This window comes from Rhipicephalus sanguineus, chromosome 1 (assembly GCF_013339695.2).
Source record: "Rhipicephalus sanguineus isolate Rsan-2018 chromosome 1, BIME_Rsan_1.4, whole genome shotgun sequence".
In the NCBI taxonomy this organism is placed as follows: Eukaryota; Metazoa; Arthropoda; class Arachnida; order Ixodida; family Ixodidae; genus Rhipicephalus; species Rhipicephalus sanguineus.
The window spans coordinates 97,588,913-97,603,694 of record NC_051176.1 but is presented as its reverse complement, the minus strand read 5'-3'; the positions used below and the strand labels follow the sequence as shown (position 1 = coordinate 97,603,694).

General features: G+C 45.0%; 1 long non-coding RNA gene across 1 annotated transcript; it reads right to left on the bottom strand.

Annotated features, from left to right (window-relative positions):
* Positions 1-11,718: 11,718 nt before the first annotated feature.
* On the bottom strand, positions 11,719-14,396 carry LOC125756999 (uncharacterized). Its single transcript, XR_007414986.1, has 3 exons — positions 14,371-14,396; positions 12,264-12,328; positions 11,719-11,893 (listed from the first exon to the last, which is right to left on the bottom strand). It is a non-coding gene; the product is annotated as an uncharacterized LOC125756999 (long non-coding RNA).
* Positions 14,397-14,782: the final 386 nt, after the last annotated feature.

Here is a 14,782-nt window from a genome sequence, read left to right as displayed (position 1 = left end):
TTTGGTCCAGACCTTGCTGCGAAATTAGTGGTACCGTGTGGGCCGCCTTATGTTACAGCAATAAACTCTCGCTCCAGCCACTTACTTCCTAGATCGCAAGCCTGTGAAATACGAACGGATGACCGCATATTGATCCCTAGCCTCCAAAAAGCACTACGTAGCTCATGCGGCATAGGATTCATGTTCCTAGAACGCACGGCGTCCCCCACATACTCGCGTTGTGACCATGAAATTAGATCCTCCATTTCTATCGACCTTGACAGGCTAATCGATTTGTTTCAACACTGCGCACTCCCTCTCCCCGTTGTTCGCGTTGGAGCGTGCCTGCGATTTGTTTATCTTAAGTGTGCGTGTGCGCGCCTGTGTTTGTGCGCGTGATTGAGTGCGCCACACATACACACACCTTGTAGCCGAACCATGCCACCATCCAACTAACCTATTATTAAAATCCCCTGTTAAGCCACTTATGCATTTAGGGTTAATTATGTAAACCTCCAAGAAGAAAACGTCAAGCTTTAAAGAAAATTTGCCAGAAGTATTTTTTTTTTTACTACGCGAGCTCAAATAAGTTGTCCCAAGTACAACTCATTGGTGCTGATAGATTGATGGCAGCATGAGTTGACCGCGAATCGATGGTACTTTAAAACAAGCAGAGCAGGGTATCATTTGTAAACGTCACATGATGATCATATCTCGAAACTGTGCATCAATGCTGCACTGTCGTGTTTATTCGTATTAGCAGCAAGGAATACGCAACGGTCACAAAATAATATTGCGCAAAAGCAAAAGCGCGTGCTGCAAAATAGTCAAGACTAGATTTTTTTTTTAAACCTAAACAACAAATATGGTTAATCAGCCCTGCCGAATTTCGCAAGGTGGAGGGAACCAAAGCTGGGCAAAGATACATTGAAATTGCATCGCGATACGATACAAGATACTCGGGCAAGAAGTATTTGAGATACAGATACAAGATACATCCGGAATATTTGTATCCGATACGATGCTTCCCAAATGTATCTTAAGACACTTCGATACATTTGCAGATTTTCTATTATAGGTCTATATAATGACGCAGCAAGCCTATCTAGAACTGTGTTTACTTGAAAATTTCTTAACCTCGATCAACTTTGTTTAATTTTAACAAAATACCTGTTTGTATGACAAGATACACACTTTCTTGCTCAAGGTATATTACTTTTAATTCCTAAACAACATATTGGGATTTGTTTGGCAGCTCAACATGACAGCTCTTTAACCGCTGCACTGTTAGTGGTTTTTGCGTGACACTTCTGTAATTTATGGGTGTTGCGGCTCTACTTCGCGACCAGCTAGCAGGTTGCCATCTACTTGCAAGAACGTCATGAGGAAGCCTCCGCACAATTACGCGAATACCGCTGCGCAGTCTTACCTCGTCCGCGAGCGTATTTTTGCTTTCGCAATACCGCATCCACCGACAGGTGTAGAAGAGCAACAACGTTGGTAGCGATATTGTTTGTGAGGCATCGTGTGAAGACGATGAACTGCCGAGTCGGCGCTCATAATTATTTGAGGACATAAAACTGCAGTGACTTTTCATATTTTACTTATCTGCTGGCGTAAAGCGTTCGCTGGGAGCCTATTCACTAACGTGCACTCTTTTATCATTTCTTCGGGAGAACCTGAGCCGCCAGGAAACGGCTCAGAAGTGTTCGAGAGGCACAAAGCGCCTCAGGTTATCACTGCTATTCACACTATTGCAACTTCTGGCTCTGCTACCTACAGATTTGTGACAATAGGAATATTTTAAGGTGACCTAGTCAAAGGAAAACCAATATACTTAAGTCGAATAGCAAGGTGGTTCGTAGAGCGCATTTAAAACGATCGATCCATTTTTTTTTTTCGCAGCGTACATCTGCGTGGTCAATATTTTCGGGCTTTTAAAGAAAGCCCGCGAAATATGAAATAAAACCACGTTCGCAGACCATTGAAAAATAAGAATAAAGCAGATAGCGTATTTTAGCAGCCGGTTACAAATGGCATATTACAATAAGCAGACGGGCGAAAAAGATGGCTCGAAGCTTGCACTCAGCCGCGCAAAGCTCGATACACAGCGAAGCTTATCGGTCTCTTGCTTATTTGTTACTGTATCTAGGCAGAACTTGGCTGTCGCGAGGTTGAAATTGGCTGTAGAGAGGCTAGAACTTGGATTCAACTTGGCTGTAACGTTACTGAACTTATGCTTTAACTGAACTTTTGCTTTACCTTGGCTGTGGCGGGGATGAACTTCGCTGTTACAGCGCATGAGACCGATCAGCTTATGGCTAGGACCAGTCGTAGTCTTTCGAGTAGAACAGCTGGACGGCATCAGGCGCCTTCCATCGTCGTTGGCGTACGCCTTCCATCCCTTCGGGGTCTTCTCGAAGCCGCCGTTGTCTTTCCCGTTACCTGGTATTCTCTCATTGTACGTACTCAGGGTCTTCGGCTCGCCGCCATCGCTTCGCAGCAATTTGTCGGGCTAATTGTTGCCTTCTTCATTTTTGGTGGACCAGTGTTAAGTAGGGGAATTTACCCCATCTCTGTGGCACATACCCGTTTCTAATGATGATAGTTTTTTGGTTCGACGGACAAGGAACGATTAGCAGAACACCTTCACTGTTAAAACTATGCAGAGGACTAGGTAATGTACGAGATGCAAAACTGACGACAGCAATGAGAGCACTTGTGCTAACAATCAAATTATCATTGAAAAAACTTCTCTAACAACATAGCAGGAAGAACAATGACACAGTACGCCAGAATATTCTCTCTTACGTAAACACTTGTTCTATTGCATCTAACGTCGGCACCGATAGCGGGACGGTATTTAGGATCTTCTTTGCATATAAGACGATCTCATCGTACTTATGTAAGTCAAGCTTACATCCACGAGAACATTCAAATCGCTGATATGTGAAAACCGCGAGACGCAAAGCAGCCTCATTCTTGCATTCTTGAGACTTCGCAACGAAGCAACACGCAAGACAAACTTGGATAGTGACAGTATAGCGGCATCAGAATTTGTGCGAAAGGCACCGCACGCATAGGAGTACGCAGTAGAGCGCAGTGGCTATGAACAAGTGTCATGATATCCACACAACTAAAAAGAAAGAAAACAATTAGAAAAAAAAAGGGGCGTAGACGTTCGCACGCTTGTTTTTGTCTAGATGGCTCGAGCGCCATCACGTGACTCTGCTCCACCAATAGGGACGCCTAAACCTCATCACCTGCGCTCGCTGAAGCGCTCTGGCGGAAATATACAAGAATGCCACTATCGTTAGTTTTATTCAGGTGGCTTAGTGGCAGCAATATCACCTTGGGAACCAGAATTCCGGTCGACGATTATTGTTTTGCACGGTGGTGCTTTTATGACAGTATCTTGTATCTTAAAATACACGATACATGCTGAATGTATCGGAAATACAGATACAGATACTCATTTTGCGAGACGTATCGCGATACATATACAAGATACCCAAAGAATATCTAAGATACATGTATCTTCGATACTGCCCAGCACTAGAGGGAAGGTTGTAAAATGCAAAATTGTGATCCACTCGTTTGTAGAATACAGCTACACGGAAATCCATGAAAAATTCTCAGAATGTGAGACTGAGGGTGTGTTCCAATACTCACCGTAGACGGCTAAATAGACAGCTAAGTGGATAGCGGCCATCTTAAGTCCCATTCCAATTCTCACGTAGCCGGCAAAATAGACAGCTTCGAGAAAGACAAAAACGATGCAGGCTACTTTGCTGTCCAAACAAGATGGCGGCACAGCGCAATGCTCGCGTAGCTCGGATCTCGCCGGTATGGTCGTCTGTACACCAGTAGGCGCTTTTCCAGGCGCTCAATGTAAGCTACGTTAATTTTTTCATAGGTTTGAACACGAATGAGGGTAAAGAAAGAACATTTACGTTTGTTTTTCTTAGCTTTCTCTTCTCGACGCTAGGTGGCATCACGTAGCGTAGACGTCTTCTAGACGCGTTCCATTTGTCGGACAACATGACCTCGATGCTGTCTTCTAAGCTCTCAGCGTAGACTGTCTACGATGTTGTCAAGAATTGGAACACAGCCTGATTTCTCAGAATGGCGCAAAATTTGTCATGGTTCGGTGTTCGAAACCGGTACCAACACCTTTCCGATGCGGTCGTTCGACCAAGTAAGCTATAACCAAGATGCTAGCAACTGACAGTGGAAGGATGAATTATTTGACAACTCGAAGCACATGGACACTGAACGACACTTGCCTGTTTTCTCGTTAGTTCATTAAGGATATAGTTACCCACGGCAAGGAAAGTTGCAAACTCAATTTCCATCGAAGTCTACATTTTAAGCGTTAACAATTTGACTGGAACGGAGCCGTCGGCGAAAGTGGGCAAGTGAACTGTCGCAGGCTTCTTGTTGGTTGGTTGGTTGAAAAACTTTATTTGGGTCCTGCGGGCTTCTTGTGGCCAAATTAAATACAGTTTCCTTAAAGCCAATACAGTCACTGTGGCTTTACTTCGTACTGCCTTCAGTGGTCAAGCGTGCAACTGGCTGCACGAGAACGCACAAGGGAGATATCGGTCTTTGCTGTGGGGGAAGAGATTTCCGGTAAAACAATATCGTGGTGATCGGCAGTCAAGCTATTAAAGGCTACACGGCCATCTATGCACTTTCAAGAAAGCCAAGCAATGGTTTCTTAAGTCGAAAATGTGGAGAATGAAGCGCACGGCTTGTGAGGCTTTAGTGTTAGTGGTCATACACTGTCTTTCAAAGCCATGTTACTGTGGACTCAAAGCAAAGCAAAAGTAAGGGCCTTTGAGATAGAAAAAATTGCACACTGTGCATGTCGTTTGTCACTCCTCTTCCTGCGTTGCTCGTACGAAGAGGAGTGACGTGGTAAAAATTGTCTTTAGCGCTCACCTGTTTCTCTGTGTAATGTTAATGTTAGCTTTGTAATCTATAGTATTGTCAATTTGAAAGAACGGTGGCTTGTTACATCAAATAGCACGACCCTTAAAAGAGAAGGGCAATTTTCTAGCCTACACCTTTGGAGCCACCTGCAACAACAAATATATGAAAAACATTTCTTTTGCCCTTTCATGTTGCAAAGAGGACTTAATCAAGCATGCGTATATTATAGCTGTGCTTTGTTTATGCTACCAAATATGCCTTTTATAGGGCTTTGTTACTACGTTACTTCTCAGAAACAGCCTCCTGTCGATGTCAAGGATGACTTAATAAAGGCGCCAAGCCTGGCTGAGGGCTATTTCAATTTTTTTTTCAACTCGTCCTTTGACTATCCACAGAGGTGTTAAGCACAACGCCTTTCTTGTTATCAGAGCCCTCGAAGTCATATAGGTTTAGGCATGCTACTTAACTAGTGCCTTTCATGACAGAAAACTTTTAGCTTTCAGCAAATCCAATAGAAAGGCTTCGCTTCCTAAAGAGAACCTGTTCCAAGTAGCAGTCATAGGCATAGACATGGTAGATGGACGGTTCAACCACTCACGGAAAGTTTTCAGATTTATGTGTGTATACACATAGACGGATGAGAGCCCATTCCCCCACCCCAGAATTAAACTCTGGCTACGCCCGGGGTGGAAGTTTTTCCAGTGTTCCCAAGCTATTTCTCTTGGGCATGTTTCTGAGCTAGTTGGCGTTTTCACGTTTGCGTAATATAGCACTAGGGCACGGTCATGCGGAACAGACATAGTCAAACGTCACATCCGCTTCGTAGTGCTTGATATGGCGCTCGCTGCTACTTGATATTGCACCATATGTCTCTCTATTTTTCTCCCTTGACTTTGATATATCTTTTGTGAACGCGAAAAGTGAATGACTCTTCCTCCTCTTTACATATCACCATCACTTGTGCATCTTCGTCATCTGTATAAATCATCATTGTGATTTCGGCTCGAGCACGGCTGAATAAAGCGGTTCCTCATACTTTCTTTACTCCACCTAATACGCCAACCCATGTTTAGGGCAGCAAACTGCACGGTCATCCATTTAACCAGTCTACCATCCCTTCTCATTTCTATTGCGCTCTTTCCAAATAACCTCATTTGTAGCGACCCAGAGAGGACCGACGCGTGCTTGGAATAACGCTCGCGGTACTGCCGCCGGTATCAATTCTTTGCTTGAAACACTTGGCTTTTACAGCGAAAGCTGTTGTAAGATCACAACAACAGCCGATTTTGATCAGTAACCGCTATCGCTTGAAAGGGAAAAAATATGCAGTATCGGATGGGATTTCAGCGTTGTCCCTCTGCGTGGCAGTCGAGTATTTTACCACAGAGCCACGCCGGTCCTTGAAACTACTTCGCAAAAAAAATCTGATATAGGCAAAACCTCGGCCAAGGAATCGCGTTAATAGATGTAATATAGCGTGGTAGAAGAGTAAAACAACAACCATGCGTGACACAATGCGGATTGCGCAACAAGTGTCTCGTTTAAAGCTTCCAACCCATTAGAAAGGGCTAAGCCATAATTCTTCAACGTCATCAGCCACAGCATCAAGAAAGTGCACGTAATGCCTTACAGATGTGTAGCGGGTACCTCGCTTCTCTGCAGAGTGGCTAATAATGGCACAGTGGGTGCTCCCATACTTGGTAAAAATTACGATGATTTATGGCGTAGTGCGCACCTTGCAAGTTTATGTGTAGTAGCTTCCCCAAGAGAGTTTACAATCGGCTCTAGAAAGGCCACTCTTCCAGCTTTCGATGTGACTGTGCTGCACGTACAACGCAGGCCTGGCGGTTTTTTTTTGTTTGTTTGTTTTACGCTAGGTCAAGCGCGTAGATAATCGCCGAAAAATATTAGCGACATCAAAGACATCAAAGACATAGCGAATCAAATACATTCTGGACTCAGTGGGATCTTTTAAGCCTATCGAGGACAGACGTCAGAAATGGACTTACTATGAGTTATGTGCCACTACCATGACGAGTTCGCCGTATGGAATTCTGATGAGGCGGTGCGAAACTTTGAAGTCGAGCATGCTTACTCGAATACATGGCGTGCGCGCAATGTCCCCTAATTCGCGCCCGCGTAATGTCCCCTCGACTGAGAGTAATCAATATACGTCTTTGGCAGGGAGTCTTGGATACGCATGGACACCGCGTGCGACTGGATAGTGGAGCGAATGAAGCTGCATGTCGAAGGGGCCGTCCTCGCTATTTGAACCCTCTTTTCACGTTAGAGACGTTCATTTGGCGCTGGTTTGACTTTTATTTACATGACAACTAGAACGAGCATGATGATCTACTAAATCTTAGTGCCTACGACATCTTGAAAAACCTGAGCAGCGGGTTCACTGAAAAACTCATAGGGTCCCTTATGCATTCACCTAAGACGACTGGAAGGCGAAAGCCATCTTATTTTTCTTCTCAGTCGACGTACTGATCCTGCCCCACCACCCCCCGAAAGCTTTCTGCACCTAACGGTGATTTGCATTGCCTGCAGGATCGGAGGCACCCTCGCCTGGTTTTGCACTGTCTCCGTGATCGGCACACCGTCGACCAAGCTACGATATGATGTGATGACGTCATCGTCTGACATCGCATGAAGTCACTGTGACGTCATGAGGACGTCACAAAGTTTGACGATCTGTGGCGTCATCACATTATGATGATTTTTTGTACCACTCGTGTTCACGCTACCGGCGCGCAACGCCGGTCAATTTTCGCGTTTTATGAGCCATCTAAGGCTTTCGCCTTAATAACATTGTAATGGGGTGCATGAAAATTTCAACTGGTTGTGTCGCCGTTGGAAATGCAAGAAAAGTATAGGCGAAAATCGCCCCCGCCTATGCCCTATAGCACACGTGGTATTACAGCTATTCTGCGTTATTTTTCAGGCGAAGGCGCTCTTGCTTGGACACCGAAGTGACAACACAAGGCTTCAATCGGGTGAGAACCTTGATGAGCAAACAGTACATATGTATGGGGCTATGTATAGGGCTTTGTATAGAGCAAATAGCATAGGGCTATCATCCGGCTGTCCCAACTCGATTGGCTATAAGTTCCGTAGTAGCTGAATTCAGGGGTGGTCTTAGGTTTGCATGTTGCGACGATTTTTTTTTTTTACCGTCTCAGTCTACAGCGCCGTTATGCACTCTAGGATTAAAAAGAGACATGGCTGTTAGTCCTTCTGTGGATCTAACTCAGCTTCCCCAGACTTTGAATCATGTCTGAAGGAAATGCAGCCCTGACTAAAATGGCCTGACTGGTAGTCTACATGTTTTATACAGGGTGATTCTTTTAGAATTGACCGATTTCATTGGGCTGTAATTTTGCTACAAATTATCCGATTTTAATGCAGCTTGCGCCAAAAGACCCAGCAAAGATTAAAGTTTATTAACCTTTTCCCGTTTTTTGATGTGCAGCGTAGAAAAAATAGAATAAAAAAGATATAACGAAAATCGCGCCATTCAGCTACATACATGAGGGACGCCGGGCGCGCGCCAATGCGCATGCGTCAAGGCAAGGCGGTACTACGCGCGCGTGGGAGTATACATTGCTCGGTTTTCGCGTCAACGTAACGCGATGGACCTGGCGTCGCCAACTTCCACTGCTGCTTGCTGACGCGTCATCCTTCCTTGTATAGCATTGAGAGTCATCCTTCCCTGTATAGCATTCCGCGGTTTTCGTTATTCCTTATTTATTCTCTTCTTTTGCGTTGCTCATCAACAAACGAGACAGCCCTTTAAATTTTCATCCTTCCTCAATATTTTGCCGCAAACCGCATTAAAATCGGGCATTTTGTAACGAAACCTCAGCCCGGTGAAATAGGTCCGTTCTAAAAGAATCACCCTCTAACTCAATAATTAGAACAGACAATAAAGGTACGGAAAGTATAGGGGATGTTATTTCGAGTAATTATGATGCACATGTGAAAAAAAAACGCCAGGCCTGCGCTGAAACCGCAGCACAGTCACAGCGAAAGCTGGAAGAGCGGCGTTTCTAGAGCCCGTTAAGCTCTCTTGGGGCTACAGTACAAGTACACTAGAAAGGTACCCACTACGCCATAATCGCAATTTTTGTGAAGTTGGGAAGCACCTACTAAGCCATTATTCGTCATTCTGCGGAGAAGCGAGGCAACAGCTACACGTCTGTAACGCATTATGTGCACTTTGTTGACGCGGCGACTGACGACGATGAAGAATCATGGCTCAGCCCTTTGTAATGGGTTAGAATCTTTAAACGGCCCACCAGTTAAGTAATTTGCATTGGGTGACGCCCGGTCGCTATTTCCCTCTCCCGTCATGCTGTATAACATACGCTGACGTGGGAGAGAGACGGGGGGGTGGCGAAGTACTTTACTGAGACCCCGAGGAAATGGATCATGCGCTTATGGGCTTCCTTGGCAACCAATACAAGTGAACTTGCGAGGAATCCACTACGCTATAAATCATTGTAATTTTACTGCGACCCCGAGGAAGTGGATCAGCGCTTATGCGCTTCCTTGGCAACCAACACAAGACAAGTGCACTTGCGAGGAACCCACTACGCTATATATCACTGTAATTTTTTAGAAGTAGGGCAGTAGGCACTGTGCCATTTTTCGTCATTCTACGGAGAGCGTTGGTACCTACTAAACGCATGTAAGGCATTATGCGCACTTTGTTGATGCTGTGCCTGATGAAGAATTATGGCAGAGCCCTCTGTAATGGGTTAGAAGCATTCAACAACCTACTCGTTGAGCAATTCGGATTGTGTGACGCCTGGTTACAGAATTCGCGTTGTGCGACGCTTGGTGCTTATTTTACTCTTCTACCACGCTATATTGCATATGCTAATGTGGTTCCTTCCCGACATGAAGCTTGTATAGGACCTTGTATAGGAAGGCTTGTATAGGAAGCATGTATAAAGCAGTTTTAAGCACCGCCATGGCTCAGAGGTTGAATACTGGGCTCCCACGCAGAGGGCCCAGGTTCGAACCTCGTTCTGTCCTGGAATTTTTTTCTTATTTCGTTTTTTTTTCTTATTTCGAGCGATACTGGATACGGACACCGGCGGCGGCGGCGGCGGCGGACAACTACGGCGCCAAAAACGGCCGGTGAAATGATCTCATAACAGCTTTCGCTGTAAAAGTTAAGTGGACGGAAAGTTAACTTGCCGCCGGCAGGGACCAAACCTGCGACCTTCGAATAATGCGTCCAGTGAGCTACGGCGAAGGTCATCCGCCCGCTCACTTAATGGGACATTTATGTGCATTTAAACCTAGGAGTGTTAGTCAGCGCCGCTATTAGCCATGACGGCGAGTGTGGAACACTCTTATTCTGCCTACTGGCGTCATGAAGTACGTCATTTTTTTACGAGCTGGCAGCTAACCAATAATCCCTCGTATACTACCTGAAGGCATCAAGTCTGCCAGAACGAGACCATCGCTATGAATGAATGAAAGGGGAATTTTAAGGGCTCGTTTTTCTTTGCTATACACATAATTAGAACCTACAGGCAAGAAACCGAAAGAAAGTATAGGGGATGTTACTTGTTGAAATTGTGATGTAAATGCGAACGAAGTACAGCGGATGACAAGATAACTTGCCGCGGGCAGGGGCCGGACCTGCGACCTTCGAATAACGTGTCCGATGCTCTACCTCTGAGCTACGGCGGCGGCCATCCTCCCGTCGACTTTATGGGATGTATTAGATGTGAAGCATCTTATAGCGGAGTTCAATCCGGTGGTGGTGGTGTGCAGCGTGACCACCCTTACTGCGCAGGCGCATACCCTCTCCACACACCTCCTCTCCACTCCTCCTCTCCATTCCCCTCTCCACTCCCCCTTTCTCCTCCCCCTCTCCACTTTTCCTCTCCACTCCTCCTCTCCCCACCTCCTCTCCACTTCCCCTCTCCAATCTTACTCGGAAATGCAGGCTAGACATGCTGAAATTCTCTCCTGCGCAACGCCGCTATGAGCACCAGGGCATGGGCGTCCCCTCCCCCTCTCTCTCCTCTCCTACGCTGCCGCCCTCTCGCGCGCCTGTCGACCGCGTTCCCCGCTCGCCCTGTGAGAATTCGCGGCCAGGCTAGAGAGAAGACAAGACGCGCGTAGCGTTCCTCTTCGCGTTGCACGACGCGCCCTTATGAAAATGTGAGACGAGTTCAAAAAGAAAGTCTAATGACTTCTGACATTTCAGTCATTTGACGCTCTAATGTGTCCCTTTAGAATTTTGTAATGTATTTGAAATGCCATTCAAAAACATATTGGCCAATTATTCTGATGCGTATTAACATGTGATAGTCTGATGCGGATTAACATGTGATAGTCCGATGCGTATTAACATGTGATAGTCTAGTGAGCATGAAACGACCTTTGACATCAACACTAATTTGATTCTCTAATGCATTTCTTCAGAATTGTTTTAATGTACTCATAATGTCATTCAAAAACATATTGGCCACCGTCATTCTAATGTGTCCTTATGAGTGACTTTCTTGTGAGTATGAAACATCCTGTTTGCGATGACCCTCGGCCAAGTTTGTGCTTCGTGGCCAATGACATTCATAACATTCCTGAAACAGAACTATTACAGTGCATGATAAGATCTATGATATGTCCGGATGATAGTACGGAATCACATATTAGTTGTGCCTGACAGTGTGTTTGCTGGTTGATACACATGCAGCCAAGCATCATACAAAAGTGCATGTATGCACCTTCTACATCACTTGTGCTGTACAAAGACATTTCTCAACAAAAGAAAATGGATAAAAACATTTATTGACTGGGAAACATGCAGAGGTTAAATGAAAAAAAAAATATGGTGTACACCTGTCATATCTTCGTTTCGTTTAATCTGTCTACATAACATTGATGACAGATTGCTTTTGATGCGCAGGGTCCTTGTAGGGAATCCATGTATGTGTATCCATGCATGTGTATCCTGCACGAAAGATCGCAGTAAATATATATAAGAGTTGCAAAGAAAACTTTATCCAACACATCGTGCACCTTAGAACACTTAGATGTACTGCCAAGGCCCCGTGCAGGTAGTTGACAAAAACACTTTTGTGAAGTTAGAGTTAGTCAAAATTGCATCTTATATCGCATTTCCAATCGAAACTTTCAGCAAATCCTGTTAGAAAACAGTAAAACAACACAGAAGGTCAAGTCCAGCATCAAGTATACATTAATGGAGTTACGTCTAGGGTCTTGTTTCTTTGATCTTAGAATTCCCTCAAAAAAGGTGCAATAGGTTCATGAGCAGGCGCAACATGTCCAAGCTTTTTGTAAAGATTGAAACAAATGCCTACCATAAAATATAAACTCGACCAGGCTCACAGGTAGAACGCTCCCATCTTCTTCTGCAAGCTGTCGTCTGCTTCAGTTCCACGAACAGGTGAGATCACCGGGTACATATGTAAAAGATACCAGAAAACATTCAAGAGTTGGCGCACCACACAGACCTTACAGCTCACACACAATACATACAATGTATTCAGGCAAGTCTATGTTTATATACCAGCAAGGGCCTTGAATGATGGACTCAGATTGCGCTATAAGAACAGGTATAACCTGAGCAACGGCTCATGGCAGACAACTGTAATGGTGCCATTGCAAGCTGAACTTTCAGAAAGTTATGTACTTAGTAAACACTATGTGGTTGGAGAACGCAGATTACCATATAGGTCATTTAAATGACGAAAATTACATAAGCTCTGCTACACAATATAAACTGAATAAATTGATAAAATAAGAGTATGTGTGGCCCATGTGCACACACCATAATGCCGAGCTTTACATATTGTATTATATGATGAATTTGAACCGTTTAGGAAAGTAATTCTAGTCGTGTTAAAGCCAATCAATGCCTGGAATATCGGTTTGAATTTGTAGTGCTGCAAGCCATAAAAAAAACCGTTAACCACTTTTGTCAGCCTTCTCTAAACTTCTGCACACATAGTTACATATGAGAATTTAGATTTGTATACCCTAATAATTACTTCATAAAATTAAAGTAGCACTCTCACAATGAATGCTACGTCTTAGTCGCACAACCTGCAAATAAGAGCGCTTTTTCAGTTTCATGCTCCCTTAAGAAAAGCTCACCAAAGAAACATGAACTTTAGATAAGCACATAATTGAGGTGTGCTGTTGCCACCTCAGCACAGTGGATAAAAAGCTCTTGGAACAGTGCTGCTTAACCATTACAAGAACTTCTGTTAATATAAAGCAGTATCCTTCAGGAAACAATATAACGACGGGAAAAATATTTCACATCATTTTTCTCAAACACAAACATTGCAACAAAAGGCACCTTGCCAAACGCAACTAACTGGCATATTTGTCTAGAATTGATAATTATAAACATCTTGTGCTACTTCAAATTAATGTACACATGGTGTTAGTACCAGAATATAACGTAATTCACTGACTTGTATTATCTTCAAGTGGGTTCACCCAACACAAGTTCGTTTCTCGTAGCAACGACCTTGCACAGTCAGATTAAAATCCTAACCATAGTGGAACTAACTTCTAACAAAAACAAGCGCGGTGCAGTAGTCGCGGAGAAAGCCACAAACACACGCCACTGCAGAGCACCACGCGCGCATGTGCAGCCGCATCGTGTTTTGATATCTTCCTCCCCGCGTACTACATGCCAATTATTACTGAGTTTCCTGAAGAGTTACTTCATTTGTACCTGCATCATGAGAAGGCTAGGCGATGAACGTTATGTTTAAAGCAGTTTTATTTCCGAAGTGTAAGCCATCGTACAAGTAGCTTCAGGCGATTATCTCGTGCAGTATACAGCTGTAGTCGATTTCAATAACTTTCGACGACGCTAAGAAGTTTACTTACGGAATCACAACTGGGCTACAAAAAATCTTGCAAATGATTCTTATTTCGGTTTACGATCGCTCCTGAGCGGCGGAATCCAAGAACGGGCCACTTTCTCTCCTCGGTCGCGGCCGCCTCCCGTCTACGAGAAAGGGCCATGCTGGCCATGCCCTCAAGCACTGCAGTCCTCCCCTCCTTCCTCACCTCCCCCACTCCGGTCCCCTGCGCCCAAAAGGACAACGCGAGTGTGACCCTCCCTGCGACACACATCGCGCAGGCGTCCCCAAGGTCATCCAGCTCCCGGAGAGAAGCGGCAGCGGCGCTTTTGTATGCCCCCTCTACCCTCGCACTCCAGCAAGCGGGAAGCGGGCGGGCCGAGCGACAGGCATTCTTGGAATAATCGAACAGCCAAGGAAGAAGAGCGCCATTACACGAAACGCTTGCGTTACAGAAGCGGAGTATCGCGCAAAGCAACGCGCCTTCATCCACCCGTTGCAGTTGTAGGTAGTGAACACACATGGTGAATGCTTCATAGAACCGTATAAAGTGCACAGAAAGCATTGAGCATAGCGTAAAACATACCTGTCTATCATCCTTCCTCTGGCCATAATCCCCGCAGAGTGAACACACCGCCCAGACGATCACACTCGGTTCCTGCGTAAAAGACGTCATGTAATGAAGTAACCTAGCTGTGTAATTCAGAAATATTCTAGAACTTACCAAAATCAGGCATCCACTGCGCACTCTTCAGCTTTACAGTCCACAATGTACCGTACACTCGGCGACAGTCTCGTCAAAAGGCTGCTGTACGTCCGCACTCGCCGTCAGTCACGAGACTAGGACCTAGATCGTCTTGGAAGGTACACTTGATATTGAATCACGTAAACAACGTGCATAATCGATAAACGTGGTAACGAAGCATTGTAGAACACAGCATGGCACACACACAAACCGCGCGCACCCGTGAAACAACTAAAGCGCCCCCAAGGACAAC